Here is a 27734-nt window from a genome sequence, read left to right on the forward strand (position 1 = left end):
GGGGCAGGGGGAAGAGGGAGCACAAAACTGATCAAGCATCACTTCCTGCCTTCCCTTGGCTCACCAGGGGGGAAAGTCAGGCAGACTGTGAACCGAATCACAGGGGGATTCGTGCACATACGGGTTTGGGCAAGTGCACCCAGGCAGAGGAAGGTTTGAGCAAAGGCCCCTAAGCTCAGGTGTCACCTCATACTTGGCGTGGAGCTAAGCGCTTCAGTGTTGTCTGGTTGCTCTTCTGTAAGTGCTTCTAGATAAGAAATCACAGTGAGTCCTCCTCTTTCTTCTTAGCCCCTTTGTGGCAGCAGCTGACAGCTGGAAAGTGCCTTCAACTGTATGATTTTACTTGACCTGCTCAGTGGCTTGGTGAGGTTGGCACTTCTCTCCATTTCAGAGATGTGGAAACTGAGGCCTCGGGAGGGTGACTTGGTGGCTCAGCTACTTAGGGAGTGAGACTAAATTTGCGCTTAAACCTGAGGTGTGATTCCAATTCCACTGGAAGTTCCCCTTAGGGTCAAGCCTTGGGAAAGGGGCCTGGATTCAGTGCTTGACTGAGAGGGACACACCGTGTGCAGTGAGCACAGGGGGAGAGCCATGGCGAAGGGGTGCTGGCTTCCGAAGGAAGGCCCCTGGCGTGGGTCTCCAGCTCTGCCAAAGTATGGGTTGCAAGGATTTAGAATAGTTACTTCTCTTTGAGACTTAGGATCCCTGGTCAGAAAATGAGTAGGTGGTAGAAGATCCCATCTCGTAAACCTGTAGTGCTGGGATCAGAACCTTGACGTTCAGCATTTTCTTCTGTCTCAGCCCCTGGTCCCTCCCCTCACCACCCCCAGTCCTGGATTCCTTCTAGCCCCTGGGCTTTCTACTCCCCAACCTCTAGCTCAATGGAATCACCCAGGGAGCATGTTAAAATGCTGAACCCCAGGCCGCATCCCAGAACCTGAGGATTCCTGGGAGATGGGCCTGGGACTTTCCTTTCTCCCCTGACCACCCCTAGGAAATTCTGACCATCAACTAGACCTGACAATGTGTGCCTCAGCTCGGTAGCCCTCAAACTTTAGCAGGGAGCGCAGTCAGTGGGGGGCTTATAAAATGAGCCCCAGCCCCAAAATTTCTGATTTATTAGTTCAGGAATAGAACCCACCGATTTGCATTCTGAGCAAATTCCCAGGTGATGCAGGGGCCACACTTTGAGAACCCCACTGCCCTAGCTCGTGCCCTGAGAGCCCAGCTAGCAGCCAGCAAGGGGATCTTTACTCACGGAGAAGCCCTGTCAGCACATGAACTTTTTTTAGCAGAGACCTTCAGATTTATTTAGATAATTATAACAGCAGCTACTGTTCACTCTGACACACGCTACCTGCCAGGCCCCATGCTTGACATCTGCAGTCGGTGATTCTCATCATCGTATAGGATTTGCAGATTCAGAATTCAAGGACCCATTGGATCGAGTGCTCATCTAGGATTGCACATCCTACCGGTGCGATGAGGACTTTCTGGAGCAGCTTTCCTTACTGCACGAGGCCTCTCTGCACTGTTCTAGCCATGAGTGCTTCTATTACAGGAATTTTAAGCCAGGTTCAGAGAGGGTTCACCACACAGGCTGGGGGTGTTACTTCTGGCTGGAGGAGCCTTTCATTAGTTCTGCCGGTGGCCTTTGGCCCACACCTGCAGGACAGCACGGCTGTCCCTCCTCTTCATTTAGCCCACTTCTAGAGGACTGCTTGTGTCCCCCGGGGGGTGTTGCATCTATAGCTGTCAGAGCTCCCTGGGTAAACATGGGGGTCTGCTTCCAGATCTCAGAAAACCCCCAGCCTGGTGGGGTATTGCCTGGGTTCTGGCCTGGCCGATGTTCTGTTCGCCTCTGAGGGCCTTGGAGGAGGACTGTTGGCCTGGGATCCCTGGAAACATTCAGCAGATACAGACAGAGAAGGTTGTGTCACGGCTTAAACTCCAGTGTGTCTTCGCTGAGGAGTTTCTTTCCCCCCCAACTCATGAAGGTTCATCCATCATTTAATAGGAAATTCCTGGATTGGGGAAGAAATATAAGAGTGATTAAGGAGCAAATACAGTGGCCATGAGGGCTTGTTCCAGACTTCAATCTCAATTCTCACCAGTCACCAACACACACACAGAGTTCATGCTTGTGTGTGTGGTTTTGGTTTTTTTTCCCCCGGTTATTTTTTACATCTGGCAGGGATCTCAGGAAGTTCTCGAAGCCCTGCATGCCTTTCCTGCAGTATCTCCTACTTCTCCTACCTGTGCTCTTCGCTCTGGAGAAAAGGAAGGAAGGAGGGCAGGAGAACAGGAACTGCTCTCAGACACGGATCTCTCAGGGTGGCCAGAGGCCTCCACGCGGTGGCTTCAGTGTTATCCTTTCTGTTTTAGGATAGACATGCACCCCTGAAGCCAGCGTGGTAGAGTCAGCTGACATTGGAATTGGCATTGAAAGTAACAGCTCTAGTCCAAGATCTGCCGCTGAACCATGGCACCTTCTCCAAGCGTCATGCGGCCAGTCTGACCTGCCCAGCTCTTCGGAGGGGTGGTGAAAGAACAGAGGTCCCAGATTTAAAAGCATCCCTCCCATCTGAGAGCTGGAAGGGATTCTAGAGATCTAGATGTTTCACTCTGGTAATGAGAAAACAAGGCCCAGAGGTTGTACAGCACTTTCAGGGCAAAAGAGCAGACCTAGAAGTAGAAGCAGGCTGTGCTCCTGGTTGCTGTCTCCTTGTGGGTGATTGTTTTGCAAATGGTGAGTGAAGAGAGCAGAGAGGCAGAAGGAAGATTCTGGGACCCTCTCGCTGGAGCACCTTCGTGTGCTTCTGAAACAAAGCTTTGTGACTGACGACTATGGTTTTCTTTGTGTGTGCAAGTATCTCTCTCTGTTTCTGTCTCACACACAGACACACACACATATATTTCTTGGTCTAAATAGCAAAAAGGCCATGATTGCTCTTCACGGGAGAGAATTATACTCCTTTTCACTGATCCTGGGGAAATCTACTGGCCATTATCTAACTTGGCAAGTTATTTCGTAATTAGACACGAAGGAGTGAAGCTTTAAGTTAAGGAGAACTTTTGCCCAAACTCCTTGGCGTCTGTGGGCTTGAGGCCTTGTACCTGCCGAAGCCCCCAGCCCCTTATCATCCCTGTTCCGCTCCCACAAATATACACATTCCCCGGCCTGTTGCCCCCAAACACATGGAGAGGGTGGAACGAAGAACATGGGCTATTAAAACAGCCAGAGGGGGGTGCCTGGATGGCTCGTTGAGCATCCAAGCTCTTGATTTCGGCTCAGGTGACGATGATCTAGTGGTTGTATGTGATTGAGGCCGCATCGGGCTCCAGGCTCAGTACAGCACCTGCTTGAAAGTCTCTCTCCCTCTACCCATACTCCGACTGTTTGCGCACTCCATCTCTCTCTAAAAAACCAGCCAGAGGACCAGAACCCTGTTTCTTACTAGCAGTGTGACCTTGGGCAAGTTACTTAACCTTCCTAAGCTTGGCTTCCTCATCTGAACGATAATAAGAGCCCTTAACATTGATGTGAGGCTTTACCTTTACAACAGAAAAGCAGAAAAAGTGTGTGAATACAGGGGACGGACACAAAGTAGCAGCTTAATAAACATTATCTGCCACTAAGGCAAATGTTAGAGGGATGTTGGAGATCATGTGATTGCTGTATCATGCTCATAAGGGAATTGACTGGTTTATCATTAAAATGAGATCTCACTAGGCCTCCAGCAATCTGGCTGCATAGTTAAAACTCTAATTTTCTACCCAGGGAAGAACAAATATTGTCCGAGTGTTGAGCACTCCATAGCTAAGCTGTTATCTTTGGAACACTGAGATGCTCTCGTGGTAGCTTTCAATACTACCTCGTGTGCATAAATATCCTTATATCTGAAAAGGATATAAAATTCCAGACAATGAAAAGATACTGATACAAACAGAGCTGGAAACCATGAAAATGAGTAAAAACACAAAAGCCCAATTGTAAATGGGAGTGAGGTTACATTATGCTGCACTTTCTAATTTACAAAGCACTTTTTTATAATCCCCACGTCTGCTGGCCTCACAACTGGCCTAGATGGTAGGTCTGGAAGGTAGATGTTGTGTCACGCATTCCGCGGGCGAGGAAATGGGGTGTCAGGAGGAGAGTCACCATAGGAGAAGGAAGGCAGACAGCAGCCACATCCCACCAAGCCTTTTGGGACTTAGTAAGGGAATGTGGATTGTCCTGAGTTCAGAGGAAAGCCTTCAAAGGTGGAAGCAGCAGACTGTTGCAGTCTGCACACTTTTAGAAGACCTCTCCCGGCTTGGGGGTGGGGGGAGAAACAACCAAAGTGGAAATAGGGAAGTCGCTCAAAGGTGGCTATGGAAGTTCAGGGAAGAGATGTGGTGCTTGCAGGGGGAACAAGAAGTGGATGGGTTGGAAATGTGCAGGTCACCAGCTAGACTCACGGTGGACTAGATGTGAATGCTGGTGGAGAAGGGGAACCAAAGATGGTGCCCAACTCCATGTTGGGTTGGCCGGTGGTTGATGGTTGGACACCCACAGAGGCACAGGTTTCAGAGCTGGGGGAGGGGTATCAGGAGATCCATTTGCATTTATTTTGGGAAGGAGGATATATTTCCCCAAACACTTGGCCCTCTGATGGCAAAGAGCTGGTCCGGATTCACTTGCTCCTGGGTGTTGAATAAATGCTTTCAATGAGCAGGGTGAGCTGAGGCCCATCCCCAGCAGCCTGTCTGTAAAGAATGCTGCCCCTGGCAAGGCGCTGTGTTCCTTCTGCCACCAGGGAACCAGGGAGCCATTCATGACGCCTTCTCAGAACATTGGGCCTGATACAAGAAACAAACAAAAAACCCCAATGTCCTACCTTCTAACGTTTCAGGCTTTCGCTAACTTTTTCTTTTGCCAATCTCCATGGGATCTTTCCTCAGCTAACATTTGAAAGTAATTCTTTTTTTTTTTTTTTTTTTTTTTTTTTTATGTTGTACTCAGGCCTTAAATAACCTTTACCCTGTGGTGGCTTCTGAGTAGAGGAAGCCTAGTAAAATTATAATGACATCAACAAGCTTTTGCAGACTTCCATTTAATTAGAAGACCTCGTTATTTTATTTTAGCCTCGAGAAAATCTCTGAGGTAAGATACGTGGTGTGTTCAGCTCTATTTGAGAGGCCAAGGAAGGTGGTACCCAAGAGCATGTAAAATTATCATAATAGTAGTATTACATTGAAAGAGTTAAGGCACCTGAACAGGGCCTGGTGCATGACTGTTAGCTGTTGTTTTTATGATTAGTTTTTGGCTGGAGAGACTGAGGCACCATGTGGCTGTGATGGACACACTTGGTAGCAGAGTGTGTTCCTGGGGTGTACGCTCCGTGACGTTCCTGGATGCCACTCTCAAAAGGAATCTGTGTTCCAAAGTGATGTTCAGTGGGATGGGAAGGCTGATGACAGGACTCAGTCCCCCTGAAATTCTTTCCCATCAACCAGCAATTGCCACACCTGTCCCTTGCAAGTTGGCCTTCTACCTGATGTGGGGCACCGCCCATCCAGGACAGCTTGGAGCCTGTCCTCTCCCCACTGCCCCCTGCCCCAGGTGCCCCCAGTCTGCCTGGCATCTTTCACTCCTCCCCATTCTCCAAAGTTGGGGGCAAGCCCGCCTCCACCACCTCCTTCCCTGACGCCCACCGTCCCAGCACTCTTCTCCAATGGGCTTCTGCAGGGGAGCCATCCTGAGCACCATGGAAAGGCACATGACCTCATCGGCCACAGGTGACTCCTCCCTTGTGAGTCTTGGCTCCTAGATCCAAAGGCCTCATCTTATACCTTGTGACCCTCCTTGCCCTGTGTTCCTGGTCTGGTGCCAAGTCCAGAGCACGTGCCATGACATTATATCACTGACTTCTAAAAAATAATCACAGTAAGCACCCCTAGAACCCACCTTTGCAAGTGAGTGGTGTGCTTATCCAAGTCATCCCCTTGGGGAGCTCCCCTCTTATTCCAAAGGTGGTGAGTGGCTCAGAACGTCCCAGCCCCCAACACCCCCCCCCCCACTGCCTCCTTAGCCTTGATATTGCCAAATCAATGTCCTTTGAAGGTGGTTTCCACCTGTCCTGCCTGTGGAACCAGGAATGTGACTTCCCTGAGAAATACAGTTGCAGAAGGAACAGGTGTTGAGAGTAAGTGCCAGTCACACAATAATGTGCCTGGTTTATACTTTTTGCCTGATGACCCGACAGTGAAGACCACTCCAGAAAATGGCTTCCAAACATGTCTTAAGCAAGGGTCACATCACTGAGCTAAAAGTAAAAGGTCTGCCATGGGGAGCCTTGAAACAAAGGTCCACTTTGGGCTCAGTCACTTCTGTGAGTGTGGTTAAAATTCATTCACAAAGAGGAACTAACAAGTGAGCGAGCCTTTGGGTAAAAGCTCATGATCTTCTAGCCAAAGTGTGTTCATTGTATCTGTGTATATGTCTGCTGGGGGTCGAGGGGGTACAAGTTCTGCAGAACCGGTCACCCCCAAAAAGACAGTCCTGCTTGGAAGCAGACACAACCCTCATCCCTCTAACTCCTGCTGTCCCTCACGGGCCCCCGAATTTGTTTCAGCCCAGTGACTCCCTCCACTGACCTGAATTTAATTATTTTATTCTTCATAAAGAGAGCACCTCCCCCTGCCCCGATTCCCACCCCACCCCCCAAATTAACTGACCTCTCCTCATTAAGTGTTCTAATGACATGGTTTTGTGTGGGAAGGGACGTGCGCCCCGTTCGCAGGCCCCACTGTCGATCTCTGTTAAAATGATGAAAATTTGACAAGGCGGGGAGGGGGGTCAGGGGGTAGGCAGTGGAGGTCAGGGAGGATGTTTTCCCTGGATCCCCAATATTTTGGTTTTTGTCCAGTAAAATATTTTCCTGGGCACTGGAGGGAGAGGAAATTGACAATCTCTGTTAATGCAGGCCCCACGGGGGCTCCGGAGCTGCCCGGGCACCCTGCCCCAGCCCCCTCCTCTCTCCATCCTGTCCTCCCGGCCCGGGTGGAGTTGGAGCCAGGAGATTTTCAGTGTGTGTATCACGGAAAGAGGAGGCGGTTTAGAAACCCAGACCAGCCACAGGTCCCGAGTGACTGTTATGAATCCAGAGGCACCGCTGAAATCTGTTTACGGAGGCCGCTGCCCCACCAGGGTGTTCTCGTGGCCACTTGCGTGGGGACCCGGCAGCTGTAAACTGAAATCACCAGATTGCACAGAATTCCCAGCAAAGCCCTGGGTCCCTGCGGTGGCTGCCAAGGAGCCGTGCAGTGGCTGGACAGAGGCCTTTCTGGGGTTTTCCAAGTGGAGAGGTGGGGATCGAGAGCAGGAAAGACATCGGACCTCCCTGTTGAGGCCCCAGGGAGCCTGGGGCTGTCATTCCCCAGCTCCAGCCCGTGGCACATCCTTGTGGCTCTGCTCTCCACTTGGTCACTGCAGACACAGGGTTAACAGGACCTACCTCTGGAGCCAGACATTTCCAGGTCTGCAGCTCACTTGCTGTGTGACTTTGGGCAAATTACTTCACCTCTCTGTGCCTGGTTTTCCTTGTTGTATTAGTTTCCTGTGGTTGTAACAAATGACCACAAATCTCGTGGTTTAACACGACAGAAATTTCATCTCTGGCAGTTCTGGAGCTCATGAATCAGGTGTCAGCAGGGCCATGCTCCCTCTGGAGGCTCTAGGAGAAATTTTTCCTTGCTTCTTCCAGCTTCTAGAGGCCGTTGGCATTCCTTGTGGCTGTGTCACTCCAAGCTCTGCCTCTGTCTTCACGTCACCTTCTCTTCCGTCTATGTATCTCTCTTCTGAGTGTCTTATGAAGACACCTGTCAGTAGATTAGGCTCATCTGGGGATAATCCAGGATAATCTCACCTTGAGATCTTAATTATACCTGCAAAGACTCTTTCCAAATCAGGCCATGTTCACAGATTCTGGACACAAGGACATGGATATGTTGTTTGGAGGGGCACAATTGCATCCACTGTGAATGACTAAAGTCCCTCAACCAGTGCCCAGTGCACAGCAGACATTCACAGTCTGCTCCTGTCATAATCCTCACAGAGCCCCCATTGCCTTCAGGGAGCACCATGTTGCACCCTCAAAGGGGCACCCGCCTCATTTCGGTGCATGGGAATGGCACCTGCTCGCAGCCACTTGAATGGTGCTGCTTCCTGCACCTCCCCCACCATTGCCCCACTCTCGCCCCCATCACCTCTGGAGTGGACCACTGCAGGACTGCTGGCTGACCTCACCTCTTGCCCCCTGCCCTTCCTGCACACACCCCATGGCTGTCTACCCTCCCCACAGCTACTTTTTAAAACCATAGATCAGATTCCATCAATCACCGGTCCCCAGGGTCCCCCGTCTCACTCAGAGCAAAAGCCCTTGTGACAACCCACAAGGCCCTGCACCATCACCTGCCCTCTGCCACCTGGCTTTCTGGCTTAGCCTGAAACACAACACACATGCACTTGGGTCTGCACTTGCTGCTTGCTCAGCCTAGAACACTCTTTCTCAGCTGTCTGTGGTTCTCTCCCTGGTTTCATTCAGGTTCTGCTTAAAAGCACTCCCTTGAAGGGAAGACCCTATGGGGGTCAGAGCTAAACTAGCACTACCATACATCCCCTTCCCTTACCCTGCTTTTCCTATAAAGCACACAACATGTTTGACATTATACGCTTATTTGTTTGTTGAACTGCCCGCTTTTCCCCTTTACTCTCTACTGCATGAAAGGTGGGAATGTGGTCCCTGGAATCCCCAGCCCCGGCCCATGTTAGCCGAGGGATAAACGTTTCCTGGGTGAGGGGATTATTACAGGCTGGACCCTGCCTTTGCCTGCATGACCTCATATCTCCCAACAACAAGTGACAGCATTGTGGTTCTATCCTTACTTGTCGGAGGTGCAGAGAGAGTAAATACGTGTCCCCCGGCAGCCCGACCGGTGAGTGGTAGCAGGATCTGAGCTAACTAGTCTCACTCCAGAACCCACTTTCTGAATCACCGTCTGTCATGAGGCCAAAATAAAAGACTAGGTGAAAGACCTTTGGGAGTGGAAATGTGCTACGTAGAAGTACCAGAATGACAGTGGCTGAGCCCTAGAGGAGCAGATTGCTCTGCATTGCTTTGGGTCGCCTTCTTGTTTGATTTTTTTTTAATTTTGATTTCCATTTTGCTGCCTCCCTGGATGACACAATGTCAGGTCATAAGAAGGGTGTCTACAAAGCATCACTGTTCTATTATGCTACTGCCAGATTTTGGTGGCCTGGAATGTTCCAGAAATGGGACACACATGAATGTGCCCTTTATTCCAAAACAGGTTAGTCCATTTTTCTGCCTTCAGTAAACATGGTGTATTGATTAGAATCAAATATTTTGGTGTGTGGCCGTGCAAAGAGCGCATTTCCAACTCCTCTGCTCAAATACCCCATGGCCTTAATAATAATAGTAGCTCTCCTCCCAGGTGCTAGGCACATTCCAAGCTTTATACTTATTGACTCATTTAATTTCCCAAACCACTCTTGGGAATAAGCACTCTTAATAACCACAGTTAATCCCAGACACAGAGATGTTAAATGACTTGGCCAAGGTCACACAGCCAATCAAAGGCAGAGCCTGGATAGGAACACAGGTTGTCTGTCCCAGCTCTCTTTCATGACTCAGCTTCAGCTGTAAGTTGTGGGGAATGTACTCAATCCTAACTATTTCCAGCTTGAAAAATCCATGCTTTTGAGGCTGAGAATATGGTAGCAGTTTTGAGTCACTGGTGTGAATGCAAGCAGGGCGGAACCGAGGAGATCCCAAGGAAAGGTCCAAGATGTGGGCTCCTGCCCAATCGGGTCCTTGCTCGCATCTTGTGGTCCTGGCATCTGCTACTTTTCTTGCCTTGACGTTTTGCAGAAGTAGGAACCCACAAGTGTGTATCCCCCCCTTGGACGTCTTTCCCCTCTGTATGGGAAAAGGAAAATGAAACCCTCAGGGTCGCCTGGTGTTCACTTCAAAGCAGCCTCACATCTCTTTTCTCATTTTATTCACACATAAACCCTGTGTGGACAGGCAGGGAGAGTCCCATTTTACAGATGAGGAAATAGACAAGTTGAGAAGGCTGATCTCAAGGTCACATTTCCCTCCTCCTGCCTCTACGAGTGTTTCCTGGGTCCTTCCTCAGGGTTTTTCCTACTTTACTGTAATCATCTTAGCAAATACCTTTGATTGCTCCCAGCTGCCTCCTACGCTGTTGCCACCACTAGATTGGTAATAAATACCCATCACAAAGATAGCTATCTTTTATTGAGTGCCTTCGGTGTGTCAGGAACTATGCTAGGGGCTTTCACGTTTGTTTGCCTCTACTCCCCACAGTACCCCTTTGAGATATATAGCATTATGATGCCCATTTTACAGATGAGATGCCTGAGGCCACACAGCCCCGAGCTGACACCTGCATACAGTCCCACAGTTAGAAAGTGGTAAACCCAGCATCTATGTGGTTAACACAGGTTGTCTGATGTCCCCCTCCCTGGCTGAAGCCTTGGAGGACTCCTGGTCATCCCTCCTGAACAGGATGTCCAGTCTCCTTGGTGTGGCATGTAGGGCCCCTCTGCACCCCTGCCTCTGCCCCTCCGGCCCACACACTAGCTTTACTGACTTCACTGGCAGCCACTCTCAACCACCTGCTCAGGCCCTGCCCTTCCTCTGGACCTCACCCCGCTCTCCCCTCCCTGGAATTCACACTCCCTCCCACTTGTGATTGGTGATATCCCACCCGTCCTTCAGAGAGCAGGCCAAAGCCACTTCTTCATGCAGCCTCTTCCATCTTCATGCAGCCTCTTCCATGCAGACCCACCGTCTTCCATGCCCTTCTCCCCATCCAGGCATCACTCTGTCCTAAGGCACCCTGTTCCTCTCTCCATTCTAGCACAGCTCACAGAGTGTCACCAGCACCTAACGCAGCCTGGGAATCCGAGGGACACAGGACAGCAGGGAACGGTATGGCTTTATGGAAGGAGTGGAGCATGCGTGGAGCACAGGGCATTCTGACTCCTCATTGTTTTTTTAAAACACCATGCCAGCCCAACAAGACAACTCTGTGGCTCTTTGAACCACGAGCCAGCAGCAGGAGACTCCGGAGCCCCTCAGGACTCTTGTGCTTCTGTGCATCATCAGTGCTTACTTAGATGAGGGCGGGGGGGTGGGGGGCACAGGGAGGAAGAACGTACCTTCCTAGACCTGGCAATGTGGTCTGTTCCATAAATGGCATATTAGTCTTCTCGTTTCTCAGTCTTGGTGAGAAATGTGTAATCCTTGTGTGGTGTTTGATCAGAAAGTACTGGTAACCCAAACAGGAGTATATCAAAACACCTCTGGAGTCCTTTAGAACCCAACAAATGACATGCTTACGTTGTAACTACAACCTCCTCCATGACCCGGGCTGGGCGGCTTAGGCAACAGCCATTTATTTTCTCACAGTACCGGAGGCTGGAAGTCCAAGGTCAAAGTTCTAGCCAATTCTGTGTCTGGTGAGGACTCCCTTCCTCGCTGGCAGACAGCCACTTCCGGCCGTGGCCTCACGTGGCCTCTCCCCAGCACCCGCACATGGCAAGAGACAGCAGGCTTTCTGGGAGTCTCTTCTGACAAGAACACTAATTCCATGGGATCGGGGCCCCATTGTTATGACCTCATTTCATCTCCCTTAGAGGTCCCCTCTCCAGATACAGTCACACTGGGGGTACAGGCTTCAGCTTATGAATGTGGGGGAGGAGGGGGCATAGACATTCAGTCCTTAGCACATGGCATTCCAGATCATTCGAGCCACAAGTCTTTCCTGTGTCCTCACCATGGAAATGCGGGACACATGGCAGGCACTTAGGCACTTACTCTCCAAATGGCCTTAGTTAGACAGCCTGCTCAGGTTCTCGGGGCCTCAGGTTCCGCACTGTAAAATGCGGACGACACGCCACCAAGCACACAGGGTTTGTCTGAGGATTGCGTGAGATTAGTCCACGTCCACGATGCCTGACACACCCAGGAGCACCTTCGAGAAACATTTACTGAGCACCTACTGTGTTCCGGGCATTCTGCTGGGTGCTGGGAATCCAAGATGAGCAGATCCCTCCTTGCTCTCACGCTTTCTGGAAAAGCCAGATAATAAATGAGTGAACGTGTGATCAGGTAACAGGTCAATAATCCGAGGGGGAGTGGGGGCTTGGGCCGTAAGGGAATGAAACAGGCAGCAAAATAAGAGCAGCAGGGGAAGAAAGCCCTCCCTGGGGAGGCAACTTTGTCAAGAAGCTGAGGGCCACAGAGACTCGGGTTGGAATGTTCTGGTCGGTGGGGCGCAGGGGGGGGGTGACGAGGTGGGGAGGCAGCAAGTGCAAAGGCCTGAATGTGGGCCACTTGGCACCTGCACCAACTGTTAATCCTCGTCGTGATTGGCATGCTCGCTCTTGCACGCGGCCGCACCCTCAGGTCCAGCTCCCTGTGGGGACACACGACCCCCGCCCTGCCCTCCAGGCTGTCGGGCCACACCGAACCAGGCCTTCAGAGGAGGCAGCTCTGCGAGGGCTGGAGTGGTCAGGAGGCCCTGCTGGCGCAGGGACGAGGGAGGAGGAGGAGGTGTGGGGAGGCAGGCCAGCATTCCAGAGGAGGGGGAGTTTGGTCAAGGAGCCCAGTATCTGAGGCACCCTTGAAGACTGCCCGGGCCGGGGCCTGGTCTGAGAGGAATGCCCACGGCGCCATTTGGATGACCTCAGCGTGGGCTGACAAGGGCAGCGGCGGCCTCCATTGTCACAGCCGGCTGGGCAGGTTGTCAGTTCGAGGGAACGAGCTCTCCACTCAAGATGTAAGGCCCTGGGCGGAAATCCAGCTTTGTGAGTCACAACCAGATGCACATCTTGTCAGAGAAAACCATGGCCGCAGAGAACTGGTCATGGTTTCCTGGAAACTTCCTGAGTGTCGGGGGAGGGGCTAGCCGAGGAGAGGTGCCAGCCACAGCTGAGAGGGGAGGATGTGCAGGGGGCTGGGCCCAGGCTGGCGGCCTGGAGCTGGGCCTCGCAGGGCCCCCCCGGGGAGTCAGAGCCTGAGGCCAGTGGACTAGCTGAGGCCCATATGGGGTCTCTGTCTCCCCTCCCACAGCATGCCTGGCATTGCCTGGCCTCCTACTGGAGGCCCACATGCCCCTGTGTGGGTGTGGGAAGAGCAGTTATACGGCGGGGCCGGGGGTGGTGGTGCTGAGTCCTCATCCCACCAGCTTGGATTCAAATCCAAGGACTTCCACAAACATAGCTTCTCTGGCCCTCAGTTTTCTGGTCTACAAAGTAATGGGATAAATTGGGAGCTCTCCAAGGTTCCGCCCAGCTAGAATATTCGGGCACTTCCTTCATTTTCCTCCCTATAGATAAAGGAAGTTGAAGCCCAAGAGCGAGGGGCTTGCCCAGAGCCAACCCCACTGAGTGGGCCTGGAGCTCCTGCCCTGGCCAGATCTGCACCCCTCCACCCTTTCTCCAGTGTCCTGCCTTCCCTCCCCAGTCTTTTCCTCCTGGATTTCTTTCCCTGTTCTTTCTGCCTATGCTTCCAGCCTGCCAGACAGAGGTTCAGCCACCCCAAGAAAGATGTTCCCCCCGGGGGGGGGTGGTAGGTCCGAAATCAGAACCGGGGTGGGAACTCCCAGGGCCATCGGCCACCTGTGTGCACTCACTGGTATCAAGCAGGCAGGACCTCGTCTGGCCACCTCCTGTCGGAATCCTATATGCCCTTCAATCCAGCTAAGGAACACCTCCCCCAGGAAGCCCTTCCGAATCACTCCAACCAGAGTTATCACCTTACCAAGCCTTCCCCATCCATGCCACTCTATAATCCTGCTGGTGGCATTTTCACTTACTTTTGTGCAATTATTTGTGCATCCGTCATAGCTCCTCTATGCAATTCCAGACTCGCTGAAATCAGTAACCAAATTGCCTACCACCAGCCTCCCTTCGACATCTGGTGCAGTGTTTGTATTCTAAGTGTTGGGTAGATAATTGTGGAATAAATGGAGTTTTCTTTCTTCATTGCAGAAGGGTTCTTTCCTCTCAGAATGAATGGCTGGGCGTGTAAGAGCATCTGTTCTAGAGCTACATTGGGTTGAATCTTAGCTCCACCATCTGCACACTGTGAGACCTTGGGCAAGTTACTAACACTTTTTACCTCAGTTTCCTCTCTTGCAAAGGAGGCTAATTGTAATCACCCCACCAACCAGGGTGGCCGGGAAGATTAAACTAGTCACGCATGGAAAGTGCTTGATACAGTGCCCAGCATAGACCTGAGTCAGTAAATGAAGTTGTTAAGTTTCGGTGATCCTATGCACATTTTTATTTGATGTCTTAGAATATATGTTACACTGCCTTGCAGAATTTGAGTTTGGCTTTAGGTAGGTGCTAAATCCGTTTTAATCCTTGTATTCATTGAACCTGCATCAAGTATTCGGTGCCCATTGTAGAACCAACCCCACCCCCCTCAGGTCCCCTGAGCAGGGGCGGGGAGGGCGGGATAGGGCCCCGGAGCAGTGGAACCGCTCGCTCGCCAGCCTGGGACTAGCAGCTACGTTAAGCGCTTTTATTCAATTCATGTGACTCGACAAATTTGGAATGTGTTAGGGAGAGTTTTTCCAGCTATGAGTCAGTACATTTATGCTCTCTCACACACACATTTAAAAAAAATCTTTAAAGAAAAAGAGTTTAGCGAGAATCATTTATGAGTGCAAAGTGGAAATCTGTGGAAATTTTATTTTGACCCTGAAGGCAAGTAATACTTAAGAATTTAATAAAGGGCTCAAAACAGGATGCAGTGAAGAAAAAAACACAGCTAGCTGCCTTTTCCTGGTACATTCTCAGCCACCGTGCTGCACAGAGGAGGGTCTGATTTGCATGGCTTTATTAAGCACCTCCTGTATACTCAGATTTGTGCTAAACGTGGTGGGGGAAAGAAGGGCCACAGAACCAGCATTTATTAAGCACCTATTATGTGCCAGATAATCGTGACAGGAGGGGAAGAAACCTGTCTTAGGTTCAAGAGGCAGTATGGGAGAAAATGGAAGAACTGTATGCAGACACATGGGTTCAAACCCCAGCACCCTACATTCATAATACCATCCAATCCCCATCGTATCCATTTTATGGATGACAAAACCAAGGCTCGGAGAACATATAATATTTTGCCTATGGATACAAAACTCATAAATGTTAGGAAGGAAAAAAAAATGTTAGGAAGGATTTTCTAAACTGGGTCTGTCAGTCTCCCCGTTAGGATTAAACTAATGTCCACAGGAGCTGTTTCCCAACAGGGTGGGAGGTGGACATACCGGTTCTGGGAGACCATGTCTGGGATCGTAACCAGGTACAGCCTTCCTGCAGACCAGTCTCTTCAACCACCTTCTGCCACTTGCTTTTAAGTCCTGCCCATTTGGGGATTATCGAGAACCTGCTTCTCATCCAAGCTGATCCTCTTTGCTGTTGTTGTTTATTTTAAATAAAGAAACCACCACCCGCCCAGAGGGCTTGTGTTTCCAGCTCACTTTCCTCTCTTTTGCAAGGACTCATTTTCATAGAATCCCAATCTCCAGGGAGCTGTGTTTTTCCCTCTGAAACATGAGCAGTAATCAAAGGTGTATTCATCCCCAAACATCTGCCAGCAGCCACCGGAGCCAGGGTTCCCCGAGGTCTGGCAGGAGGAGGCTCAGGCCAGGTGCCCGGGGACGATTTTTCCCTCACAAATCAGATTGCCCTGTGGTTGTCCTTTGTAGAGATGGCAGGGTCCCAGGCAGTGCCTCTCAGATTGCTGGAAGATGTGAGGGGGGGCCCTGGGTGGTAGCAGGGTTCCACTGTCTATTCAACAACTACTTTTGAGAGCCGCCATGTGCCAGGTCCTGCAGACACGGGGACTCCAGCTCTTTGGTGAGGTACCATCGCTCACAGGTAGAAGGACCCGACTTCTCGAAACACCTGCAAGTCCCTGAAAGTTCTGGCCCTTGCTCTTTCTCTGGCCTGCTTGGCGACAGCCACTCCAGCCAGCCTTCAGTATCTGTATCCAGCACGCCCCCCCCCCCACACACACACACACACACTTTTCTCCAGCTTTTTCATCTTCCATTCCTCTTTGCCTTTCAGATCTGCCCCCATCTGCTGTATCCCTGCGTGCCTCTCCTGGTGATCTTGCCACCATTGCCACGTGCTTCCGTTGGCACAATAATATCACTGAAGTCTCCATCTCCAACCCAGCTGCAAGGGCTCGCCTAAGTCTCCCCAGACACTAGTGAGCAAAACAGACCCTGCCCTGCCCTGGGCTGGGCACAGCTTCCTGAAGCGTCCTGTGCTTAACGATTTTGAGGAGGAAATATTTGGAATCAAATACAGATCAGTTCTAGAATAGAGTTCTGTGTTCTCGTTCAAGATGTCCAGTTGCACCCACACACCTTGGGGAGGTTATGAACTCAGCTTCCTCTGTACTCTTGGCGAGGGGTCTTAGTACAAGAGTAGGTTGGGGTTAGGGGAGAGATGGTTCAGTTTGTCAGCAATTCCAGCCATGGAGCCAAAGTTTAAGAGGCAGTGTCGGGGGAAGAGATGGGAAGACTATATCCAGTCCGGCCAGAGTTCAAACCCCAGTGCTGGACGTTCGTTCAACACTTGTGACTTGGGGCGATGTATTTGATGGCTTGATGGTTCAGGCTTCCATCTGTAAAATGGGTGCATGGCCTGTGCTCTTCTGCCGTGGGAGAGGGAGGAGACATGTGGAGGACTCAGCTCAGGAAGCAGTGGCTGTTGCTGTTGGTCACTCGCTAGTGATGCTCTTTTGAATTAAAGGCTGTTGTTGGTGACCAGGGTGAAACATTTTCTGGAGCAAAGACAGGCAGCCGGGACTGGCCCCAGCCAGAGCTCATCACCCTCTCCTCTGTCTTCCATGGGTTCCTCACCCTCTCCTCAGTATGAGGCTATGGCCACAGGACATAATGACCTGTTTACCAGACCTGGAGTTTCTTACTCATCTGCTAAATGTTTGCTGAATGAAGAAATGGAATGGAATAAATTATGTTAGTGGGAGTGACTGTGGGGCGGGTGGGTTTCTCCTACAAACTGTTCAAAGCTTCTCCCTGTTTCCCCTTTCAGGTGTCTAGCAATCCAATAGGCTTAAAGTACGGCACAAAGGAAAGGGGGGGAGCTGTAGGGAAAATCCTACGGGCAGATTTTTCCCTCTTGGGATTTTGCTCCATATGACCGGCACATTCTGGCAAAAGAAGTCCTGAGCCAGGAGGACTGGAAATATGTGCACATTTAGAGCTTGAAGGACATTGAAAGTCCTCTAATTCATTTATAATGCTCATAAGGAGAAGTGCCATTTGCCCCATGCAGGACCGACGTGGGGCCCCAGGGCGTCTGATCCCCTATGCGTCCCAAGGAGGGGGGCCTGTTAGAGCCCCACTTGGCTGGTCCGGCAGCCAAGGTCCCATGGAGAGGACTGATGGGTGCCAAGGCACAGAATAGGTGTGTGAGACTCAGGCTTAGGCGTCCTGTCCCTAAGAGCAGTACTCTCCCCCATGCCAGTTAGGGTCAGGTGTCTTATGGGGGATGCCACGGCTCTGGGTCCCAGGATAAATAAGGAAAACAAGATAGATTCACTGAGACTCCCCCCAGCTCTGAGAAGGATTCACTGTACAACCCATGCTAGTTGCTCTACTTCTTTCTGCTCAAGAAGCACCCCACCGGCTGAAGGATAATAATAATAAGTAGCAGCAGTAGTGATAGTAGCTAACATACCTGCTGACAGGAGTCTAAGCACTTTATGTGTGTTGCCTTCCTCAGTCTTAGAGAGTAAGTTGGGGTTAATTAGGGGAAGGGACCAAGGATAGCTGGGTGGCTGCCCAGAGCATGGGGGATTCCAGAAGCTGAGCGGTCAGCAAGCCCAGAACACAGAGGGGCAAGGTGAGGCAGGACGAGATGAACAGGGGCCAGTCCTTGCAGGGCCCTGGAAGCCCTGGAGTAGGAATATGGTCTCTCTCCTGAGACAAATGAGGCATCCATTAGCTGCAACAGCACCCCCCGCCCCCCTAACACCTCTGCACACATTGTCCTTTCTCAAACTCAGACTAGTATTTATCTTCCTCCTTTTTTATACTGTGAGTTTCCTAAAGTAAGGACTGGGTCTTATTTATTTATATCTTTCTGGTGCTTAGCACAGAGTCAGGTATATACAGGTACTCGGTAAATGACTGCTAATCAAATGGTCACTATCTTCAGTATTTAGTATTACCATTCAATATTTAATGACTATAGATATTAGTACCTATAATACAACTTACATTATGAAGGCACTTCTGCTATAAAATGACCTGGGTGTGGGACACCTGGGTGGCTCAGTGGTTGAGCGTCTGCCTTTGGCTCAGGGCATGATCCTGGGGTCCTGGGATCCAGTCCCGCATGGGGCTCCCTGCAGGGAGCCTGCTTCTCCCTCTCTCTGTGTCTCATGAATAAATAAATAAAATAAAAATAAATCAATAAAATGACCTATGCATTCCTGTAAAACCTTGCATTCTCAAAAATTAAAAAATCACCACACGTTGGGGGACCACCAGGGGACCACAGAGCACTCCCAACCCACGCAACGCTGTAATAAAGCACCACCCTGGTGGTGATACAAGCCCAGTTGAAAGGGCATGCTATATTTTGAGTTAAAAAAAAAAAAAAACACACCAGTAACCTTAGGGCCCGAGTCACTATGGGGCTGTATTGTAGGGGGACTTGATGAGCAGGGCTGGGCGCGGTTGAGGCTGGAAAGGCCGAAGGGGACAGATGCCGTTCTCAGAAGTCCCAGGTGGAGGGACAGCTGCAGCCTTTGCGACGGTGTAGCAGAGATGGATGGTCTAGCCCAGGGCCTTTGCACAAAGCTCCGCGAGAGCCAAGCAACAGGCGTTTCTACGGCACAGCACGTGGCCGCAGTGAGCCAAGAGGAGGAGTGTGGCACATGTGGGCGCCTGGACAGCCTTGCTGCACTTGGCTGTGTCTGGGTGCTTTGCATCTAGTTGCCATCACGTGGAGCAAAACGTTCATGTGCTGGGGACATTTCTCTACGAGCTGCTGCGACCTCCAGATTTTATTGACATCATTCACCTGTATACCTTGTGTGAGCTAATCTGCCTCATGGAAGCCGTGCAGAAAGAGAAGCGATACAGAGAGTAATATGTGAGTAACTGATGCACCCAGCATGCCAGCTGGCCAGTTGCCATGGAGAAAGGTAACTGTCACACACCCTGTGTGGGTGGTGGGCCATTTCCCTCTTGGCCCATGAGTCTATTCAGTTGAATGCATTCTGTGAGCAGAGTGTCGAGCAAAGCCATATGGAGCTGGGCAAAACAAAGTGACAGCATCATAAACCTGTGACGCGATCTCTCTCTCCATCGGGAGCAGCTGAGTGGTCAGGGGACCTCAACCCCAACCTGCCCAGAAGCTGGATGACCTCAGGAAAATCACTTAACCTCTCTGTGCCTCATTTTCCTCAACCGCAAAATAGCACTGGTGACTCCCCAAGTTCTTTTAAGGAGCGATCGGCTAATGGATGAAAAGCTCTTTCTAAACTCTCAAGGGCAATTGTCCTTCTGCTCATCAGTGCCTGGACACCAAGGTTAGATGGTCCCCTGGGTACCTCTCCTGCTGGATGCTTCGTTCTAAGTATGGGGGCCAGAGAGCCAAATTCCCTGGAATCAGCATAAATTAATCACTGGGATTAATGCAGAAGCTTAAATTCTCCTGCAGGAAAGAGGCCCAGAACCTCTAACTGGAAGATTATCGAGGGCCCTCACAAAAGTGCAGAGGGGGGAACCAGCCTGCTGTGTGCAACGCCTCCGTCCCCGAGTGCTCTCCAGGACCCTCCTGCTCTGGGGCCTGAGGTCATCCACATGCAGCCCTTCCCTCATCCCTCCGACCACCCTGGGGCCTGCTGACCTCTTCACCCCTTCTTTCTGCTCCCCCAAGATGGGGCAGTGGAAAGGCACACTGGCGTGGCCCAGCCCTACCACCTGCTAGCAGTAAGAGCGCAATAGCCACATCATGGCTTCTTGAGCCTGTTTTCCTCACCTGGAGGATGGGCTCTGACGACTTCCTCCTTCCTTCCTCCCTCTCATGGTTATGGATGAGTATTGCTGTTTCTTCCAAGGTTACGAAGGGGAATTGTGCAGACCTGAAGTAAGCCCAGGAGTCACCCGAGAAGCTTGCTAGGAAGCAGGTTCTGGCTCCGGAGGCCTGGCTGGGGCCCGAGTCGCTGCTCCCCCAAGGAGCTCCCGGGGGATGCGAGCTTCCCTTTGAAGAACAAGCGAACAGAGCAAGTGGACACGGTGCCCCGTGCGTGGTAGCAAAGTCAGCAGAGACCATTGCCGGGAAGATGCTTGCTCCCCGCCCCGCTCCAGTCAAAAGGTTCTCCTTTGCAAACAGGCAGAGAGGAGGAGAGAACCCTCTGCTCACCTCGGGATTCTTAGGGAAACAAGAGAAAACAAGTTCTGCTGTAGAGGAGGCTGGGTGTGGGGAGCGAGGAGCCCGGCCTCCGCGGCTCATCAGCACGCTGCTCCACGCGCACACGTGCGCTGCAGGTGGGCCTCCGCCGGCTGCAGAAACCTCTAGAGCTCAGGCCTCAACTTGCCATGCTGGGAACGCAGCCTCTGAGCCCGGCACACGCCTTATTCCTCCGGCTACAGCTCTCCTGAGGAATTTTCAAAGCACACACAGGGTTCGCTTGGCAGGAGTCTCCCAGGATATAAATACGCATTTGGGGCTTTTGTTTTAAGGACTGCGGTATCTTTTTGGACTTGAGGCCTGCGCACAGGGCTTTTCCCCCCTCACCTTCGTCAAAATGGAAGGACGCACGGCCGGCTGCTGCTCGGAACGGACTGCGAAGACCCAAGGAGAGCCGGAGTGAGGTGCAGGAGACAGCGCCCCACCCCGCCCCATCTGATCCTGCTTTTGGCTTCCCTCCCCTGGAAGGCCTGCTTCTCGGAGCCTGGCTCCCCGGGGTGAGGGTCTTTCCCCTCCCCCCACCCTTCTCAGCGTCACCACAAGGCCCAGGGGCTTTGAGGTCCGTTTAATGAGCAGCTTCGACCTCCCTAGACCTTCCCATTTCATTTCCTATCCTTTCCCATCCGGCCTCTCCATCCCTGTCTCCCCCTGTGCCTCCGGCCTGCCCGGAAGGACAGTCGGACACCCACTTGCTCTGCCCTGCTTTTAATACGGAGTTTCTCTTCCCTGTAGGTCTCCACACGCTGACTGCTCTTGGAGTCGAAGGGTACCAAGATTCCCAGGATGTAAGCAATCCGGGTCTGGTGAGTGACGGCGTGCTGGGCGGAGGCCCGGCCTCCACTGGATTTCAAGGGAAAGGGGATGAGTAGGGGGTGCGGGGAGGCCGGACCTGGAGTCTGTCCAGGGAGCCAGCTGGCTTGCACGGCTCGGAATCTGTTTCCCTCCAGATGCACCTGGAAATGGCACGGTGCAGAGAATCCAGGTGTGAGTCCCTTGGAACCCACTGGAGCCCTGCCAGTCCCTCCCTGGGAGCAAACTGAGTCTCTAGGCGCCTGGGCTTCCTTTCTCCACACGGATGGCCGTAGCTCAGATGCACCAACCAGGGGGCCTGTGCTGGGAAGTGTTTCCAGGGAACTCAAACCAGGGTTAGGGAGCTATTCTTAGAACAGAGAGGGACTGTTCACAGTACCTGGTTCACACCAGTTTGTAACCCCATAGCCCTGAGGAGATGACCTATGAGACGTGAAAAAGCCACCTTTGCACATTTAAAGGGCTGTCATTGAAGAAAAGTGAGCAGCTACTGACTCGACCTAAGGAATTCCTTACAAAGGAGGTATGCCAAGGTGAAATAGGCATTCACTGGAAGTAGTGACTTCCCTGTCCCTGAAAGAATTCAAGTGCAGGTTGCAGATGCATCGATGTTGAAGGATGGAGTGGTTTTGACTAGGGCAGCATCTTCCAGACTCTGTTCCATGATGACCTGGAACCACCAGGGGTAATAGGGTGAGGGGTTGGAGGTGGGAGCTTATGAGTGCGCACACTCTCCCAGCACCACCTATTTGATGGGGTTCTGCTATAAAACTGTTTGGAAATTTCCGGATGAGATGACCCTCGGGTCTTCCTAAGACCTGTTGTGCATTGGCCTCTTCTGTATCCGAGCTACCGTCAGAGAGCCACACATCTCACAGGTGTGACCCCAACACTTCATGTATGTGATGGGCTGGGCAACTCTCCAAGCATGGTGGCAGTTTTGATTAGAAGCTCTGGGGAGTTCTGTCCCCTGTCAGGACCATGAAAAGATTTAACCAACTAGTCACGATATCCAGACCTTTGATCCAGGCCACAGAGACCATAAAGAAAGGCCTGGGGGACACTGTGGTAGGATTCCCCAACCCCCCAGGCTGTGGGAGACAGGGAGGGTGGCTTCCTAGGGGGGTCCGGGCACTTTGGCAAAACTAGTAGCACATACTCAAGCTAGCGTGAGAAGAATCACACCCCAGTCCCAGTGGGGAATTTGCACAGGAGGGACACCCCTTGTGAATGGGAAGGTCTGAGTAATGAGCCCCCAGGCCTCCTTTGTGCTCTGTGACTGGGTCTTCTTCCCCTGGGCCTGGGTCAGCTGCAGCTGTAAATATTTATCAAGGGTCCCTGAGGGCAGGGTGCTGTGGGAGGCCAGAGATGGGGTTTTTCTTTAAGAAACTGACAGCATGGATGAGAATTGAGTTTGACAGTCTGTTGTGCATGGGCTGTCTATTCAGCTGAGTCCTGCGTGCTGTGGGGGGCTGGGCTGGGGATGGGAGACAAGGAATGGGAGTGGAGGGCTGAACAACTCATTTGTGCTTTGATGCTTTCTTGACAAATCTTTAAGCAGGAGTGGGGTTTTGAGGTCAGGGGCTGTGTCTTTGATTCACAGGACCTGGCACTTAGTAGGTGCTCAGTAAGTGATTGTCAAATGACTGGAAGGGAAACCGATGAGGAGGCACCCAAGGAGGTGATGTCTCGTTAAGAGGAGCCGGGCCCCTGGAGTCAGGGTTCAAATCTAGGCTCTTCCACTAGCTATGGGGCCATAGGCAAGTTGCTCACCTTAGATACTTCAGTCTTCTCCACCAATAATGGGATTGTGATAACACCTACCACACCAGGTGGCTGTGAGGATGCAGGGAATTAATTAACTCCGGTTGAGCGGCTTGGCCCTGGGCCAGCACATAGTAAGTGCCCAATAAACATTAGCCGTGCTTTTATTCAACACATGGGACATGACTCTGGATTAATGTTCAGTATTGGGACAGCATGAGGCAGAGGACAGAGCTTGGGGCTGGGAGTCAGAAGCCCTGGCTTAACTGATGGGAGAGGGGACAGGGAAGCGATTGCACCCCTGAGCTCACTCTCTAAAACAGAGATGCTTTGAGAAGGTGGCTCCGTTCTTCCCTTGCTTTCTCTCTCTCTCTATCTCTCTCTGATGGGCTGTTGGAGTCCTGGCACCTGTCCAAAGGCGAGGGCCGTTCAGCCATTTATTTCTTGCTGGGGGCCCTCCTGGAAAGTGGTCTGACTTCTCGGGACCCACCCTGTCCTTCCAGTGAGCTGAAAACCAGTGCGAGCTGCCTTGTCTTGCAGAAATGATCTTAACAACTCGAAAAACACTGTACAGAAGAGAGATTCTGTTGATGCAGATGGAAAATCATTGAAGACTGGAGTTTGGGTGGCATAGTCTCGAAGCTCGCAGCCAGGGAGTGCCCCTTCCCCAGCCCCTCCCAGAGAAGGTCTGGTCACCTCCTGGGCTGGGAGACCGATTCTCAGAAGGGTGCTTCACTTTGCACAAGACACCATCTACTACACCAGGACTTGTAGCAGGTTTTAAATAAAAATTGCACTTGTCTGAATCTAGATCTAGCATGTGCCTAACTCCAAGCCTCACACTGCACAAATGCCCATATCGGCCCTGAAAGCAGACTTAGAAGAATCTATACTGCATTGCCAGGGAGGCCAGGGCCTCTGTGGGATGGTGTGCGTACACACCAATAAGAGACACTTAGGCAGCTTTGATTGCTGGAAATGCAGGGAGCCTACACTAGGCCAGCAGGCCAAATGGGGACATACTGCCGGCACATTCAAGCAGCCACCTCTGTAACCCTGTCCGGGGTGGGTACCTCCACCCAGGATGCACTCCGGGTTGTTTGAGTGTGGACCAAGTGCCACTGGCAGAGAGAGCCCAGTGTCTCCAATATGGGTCAAGGAGTGCCCACTGCACATGTGTGCGTCACGCACTCACATGTGGGGACCCCGGGACCTCAAGGAGAGCAAGTGCGCGGAGGGGCAGGGTGATGGTGTCATAGGCAGGTTAGCACAGGCGTGAAGGAATGGGACTCCAAACAGGATGCCCTGCAGTCAGCAACAGAGGAGGCTGCGGTCAGCCTACAAGAATCAGGGACCTAACTAAAGAATAAAAACGCTGTGTTCCTTTTTCCGAGCCCCAAGTATGTGCCTGAGAGCCTTTAATGACTGAGAATGACTCTTCCACCAGGGGCGCTAGAGGGCACAAAGTATAATCGATATTCGATATTGGGGGGGGAGGGTACACTTGCAGAAAATGCTAGGATGCATGCGTCGAGTGACCAAAACTAGGTATGTGCTACGTCTCCCAAAGCTCCTCTACGTTAAAGGGAAAAAAGATCCCCCATCCCTCCCATGAACATTCAGCCCCTCATTTTAACCTCCCTATAAGTAGGGGAGACCCAAGCCTCCTGAGCAGCTCCCACTCAGAGCCTGCACACACTCCCTTCTTGAGTGTTACTTCCCTTTCCGTAAACTCTTTGCTGTTCCTTTTATCTTTTAAAAGCTTGCATTTGCCTGAAACATTTATCAGCATTAGTAGTAGACCTGGACTATAGAATGAGCTTGTTCAGAGGTCTACCTTTCACCTCCCCTGCCCGTCGCACTGTGGTCCTAGCTGGATAGTAGGACTGTAGTGTAAGCCACAATCATTGAGGACAGAAGCACTGTCCCTGGACCTGTGAGATCTTAAAAAATGCCTAACATTTTGCCGGGTGACCCCAACTTCACTTCTACCTTTAATAGGAAGGGAATAGGGATGAGGGGCTTTCCTGGGCAGCTTCAAAGGGGAGGCATTCAGAAGAAAGAAGCCACAGGCCTTGGCTTCTCTCAGCCTCTGTGCCACCAATATTTAGATGAGGTAACTGAGTTAGGTCAAGGATGGTAAATAGATTAAGTCTTCTGGACTCTGATCGACTGCTCATGGCTGCCAGGTGCAGGGTGTTGAGAAGGATTCTGAGGAAAATCCAAGAAAATAGTGTGCTACGATGGATTATCGGCTGAGGGGGCAAGGAAGAGGACTTGTAGCATCCGTGCCAGTTTGGGGCATCCCCGCACAAAGGTAATTTATAAGACCACTCCCTAGCCCCATACTTAGTGGTTTTCCATCAGCAGCCTTGTTTAGCATCAGAGAGGCAAAGCACAGCAAAACCTCATTAATCTGGACCACTTTAGAACCAACCCAAGTAAGTAAAAAGTCTTCATCTTTGTGTGTCTACTGCACACAGGAGCTTTGTTCCCTTTTAGTGAACGGAATCAAATGAACTCCCAGCTAGTTAACTGGTGCCAGTACAAGGGCCACAGTGATCTGTGCTTAGCAGGGCTGACTGTATGGCCGAGGGTGTCTGACCTATACTTCTAGGACACTTACTCTGTGCACTAAGGATGGATACCACCGAAACTCTAATAAAAGCAGGGCATTTTTGAGGTAGAAAATCATTCAATGGGCAGCTTGGCTTCTATTTCAAATTGCCAGAGAATTTGAATTAGACTTGGCTGCACTAGCTAGGAATAAGCTGTTTTTTTGCAGAATTATATGCACAAGATGAGACAAAACAGTCCAGAACTAGATTTTCCCTGAGTTTCCCGATCTGTAAAATGGGGAAATAATACACCCCACAGGGCTATTCAGGAGAGTAAATGAAATAAAATGTGGAAGAGGCCCCGCCGGCGATCTTGCTCACAAAAGATGGTCAAAAATGCTATTTCTTCTCCCCCGTACCACCTCCTATCTATAGTCCCCCTGAAAGCATAGCTTTCTTCTTACAATATGTTCGAGAAAATGCTGTTACAGATAGATTTTTTTAAAATAGCATCATACTTTTCAAATGACTCCTGTTGGTTTCTCAGAGGCTCTTCCTTTTTATTCTCAATGATTTTTCAATGGGAAAGGTCCGCTTAAAGCTTCAACTTGTGTTACTCTTGGTCCTCTGGGGGGAGTAGCTGATGGTCCCAGGGTCCTGACAGGCATGTGCATGAAGGCTTTGGTTTGGGTCTCTCTAGAGGATGCTGAACCACATGGTGACTGGACCATGTGCACATCTGCCCTTTAGCTCAGCAAGTGTCAGCACCCAAATGCCACTCCTACTCTAGGGAGAGTCAGGACAGCAAAAGTGCTCAAATGTCAAACTGATACCAAGTGAATTTGAACATAAGCATGCCAAAGGAGGGGATCTACTTGTTAAAAATGGGTACAAAATTTGAAATGGAATTCCAGTTTCAGCCTTAATCCCTGAGAATATTTAGGAGAAAGAAGAAATTCTCACTTTAGAAAAAAAAAAAAAAATCAAGCCCAAAAATCTACATGAGGCAGAGAGAGGACCCCCCACAGCTAGAGAGGCAACACTCCTGGTCACAGAAGCCAAGAGCCATGGGAAGGGGCCTGGGAAGCCCGGGAGAGTTTGTTAGGACTCCTGGGCTGTTGGCTGAGAGCAGAGGTTCTAAGGAGACAACAGACAAGTGCATGCCCTTTATCCTGGCCTCCTGGAGCATTTGCCCCATCTTCTCTGGCCCTGGCCTGGACCACCTCATGCTTCTCTTCTGGCCTCTCTCCTGAGGCCTGGAGCAGAGCAGCTGTGCAGCCCCTGGCCTGCTCCCCTGCCTGAGGAGCTTCATCTGCTCCACCCCAAGAGAAGACCTGGCCAGCACCCAGCCCAGTGCCCCATGGGCAGGGGAAGAGGAGAAAGTCCCTCACTCTCTCTCATTCTTCCCCCTGAGCCTCCACTCCCTGTGTGATGACCCTGCTGTGGGTCCCTCCTCTCATCCTGCTCTAGCCTCATCCCATTGCTCCCAATTATGGTGCTGAGAGTTCTGTGGGGTATGGGGGAAGCCTTGAGGTCAGAGGGCATGGCCAGCATAGGCATGCCTGACAAGCTGTCACCTGGAGGCCCTGGGCAGCCAGGGCTGTCCCCTCAGCATGTCCTGCAGCTTCCTCTCGGGCCCTTGTGCCCTCTCTGGATTCCCATGGACTTTACCATCCCAGCACCTAGTGTGAGGTGGTACTGCAGGGTCATTAAGACTCTGCACTCTGGAGCTAGATGGGCTTGGTTGGGATCCCGGCTCTACCTTTGCCTGTCCCTGATTTTGGCCAAGTTATTTAACTTCCCCGTACATCAATTTCTTCATCTGTAAAATGGGCCATCTCACAGGGTAGTTATGGAATGTTCTTAGAACAGGGACCTGCACAGTGTTAGTAAATCAAAAGCAGTAAGTAAATAAATACAGAAGTCAGCGTGTCATGTGATCGCCTGATTGACACCAAAGCTATAAGCTTCCTACCCACGGACACAAAGTCCTTCATTCTGCCTGTGGGTCTGCAGGCGGCTTTCACCTAGAGCCTGAG

General features: G+C 51.2%; 1 protein-coding gene across 2 annotated transcripts in view; it reads left to right on the top strand.

Annotated features, from left to right (window-relative positions):
* ZHX2 (zinc fingers and homeoboxes 2) overlaps window positions 1–27734 on the top strand; it is a 161732-nt gene that overhangs the window by 50246 nt on the left and 83752 nt on the right. For both annotated transcript variants that reach the window (XM_038555428.1, XM_038555427.1), the window contains exon 2: window positions 21296–21366. The gene's annotated coding sequence lies outside the window, so the exon portion shown is untranslated. The remainder of the gene's footprint in view (window positions 1–21295; window positions 21367–27734) is intronic.

This window comes from Canis lupus, chromosome 13, assembly GCF_011100685.1.
Source record: "Canis lupus familiaris isolate Mischka breed German Shepherd chromosome 13, alternate assembly UU_Cfam_GSD_1.0, whole genome shotgun sequence".
NCBI lineage: Eukaryota > Metazoa > Chordata > Mammalia > Carnivora > Canidae > Canis > Canis lupus.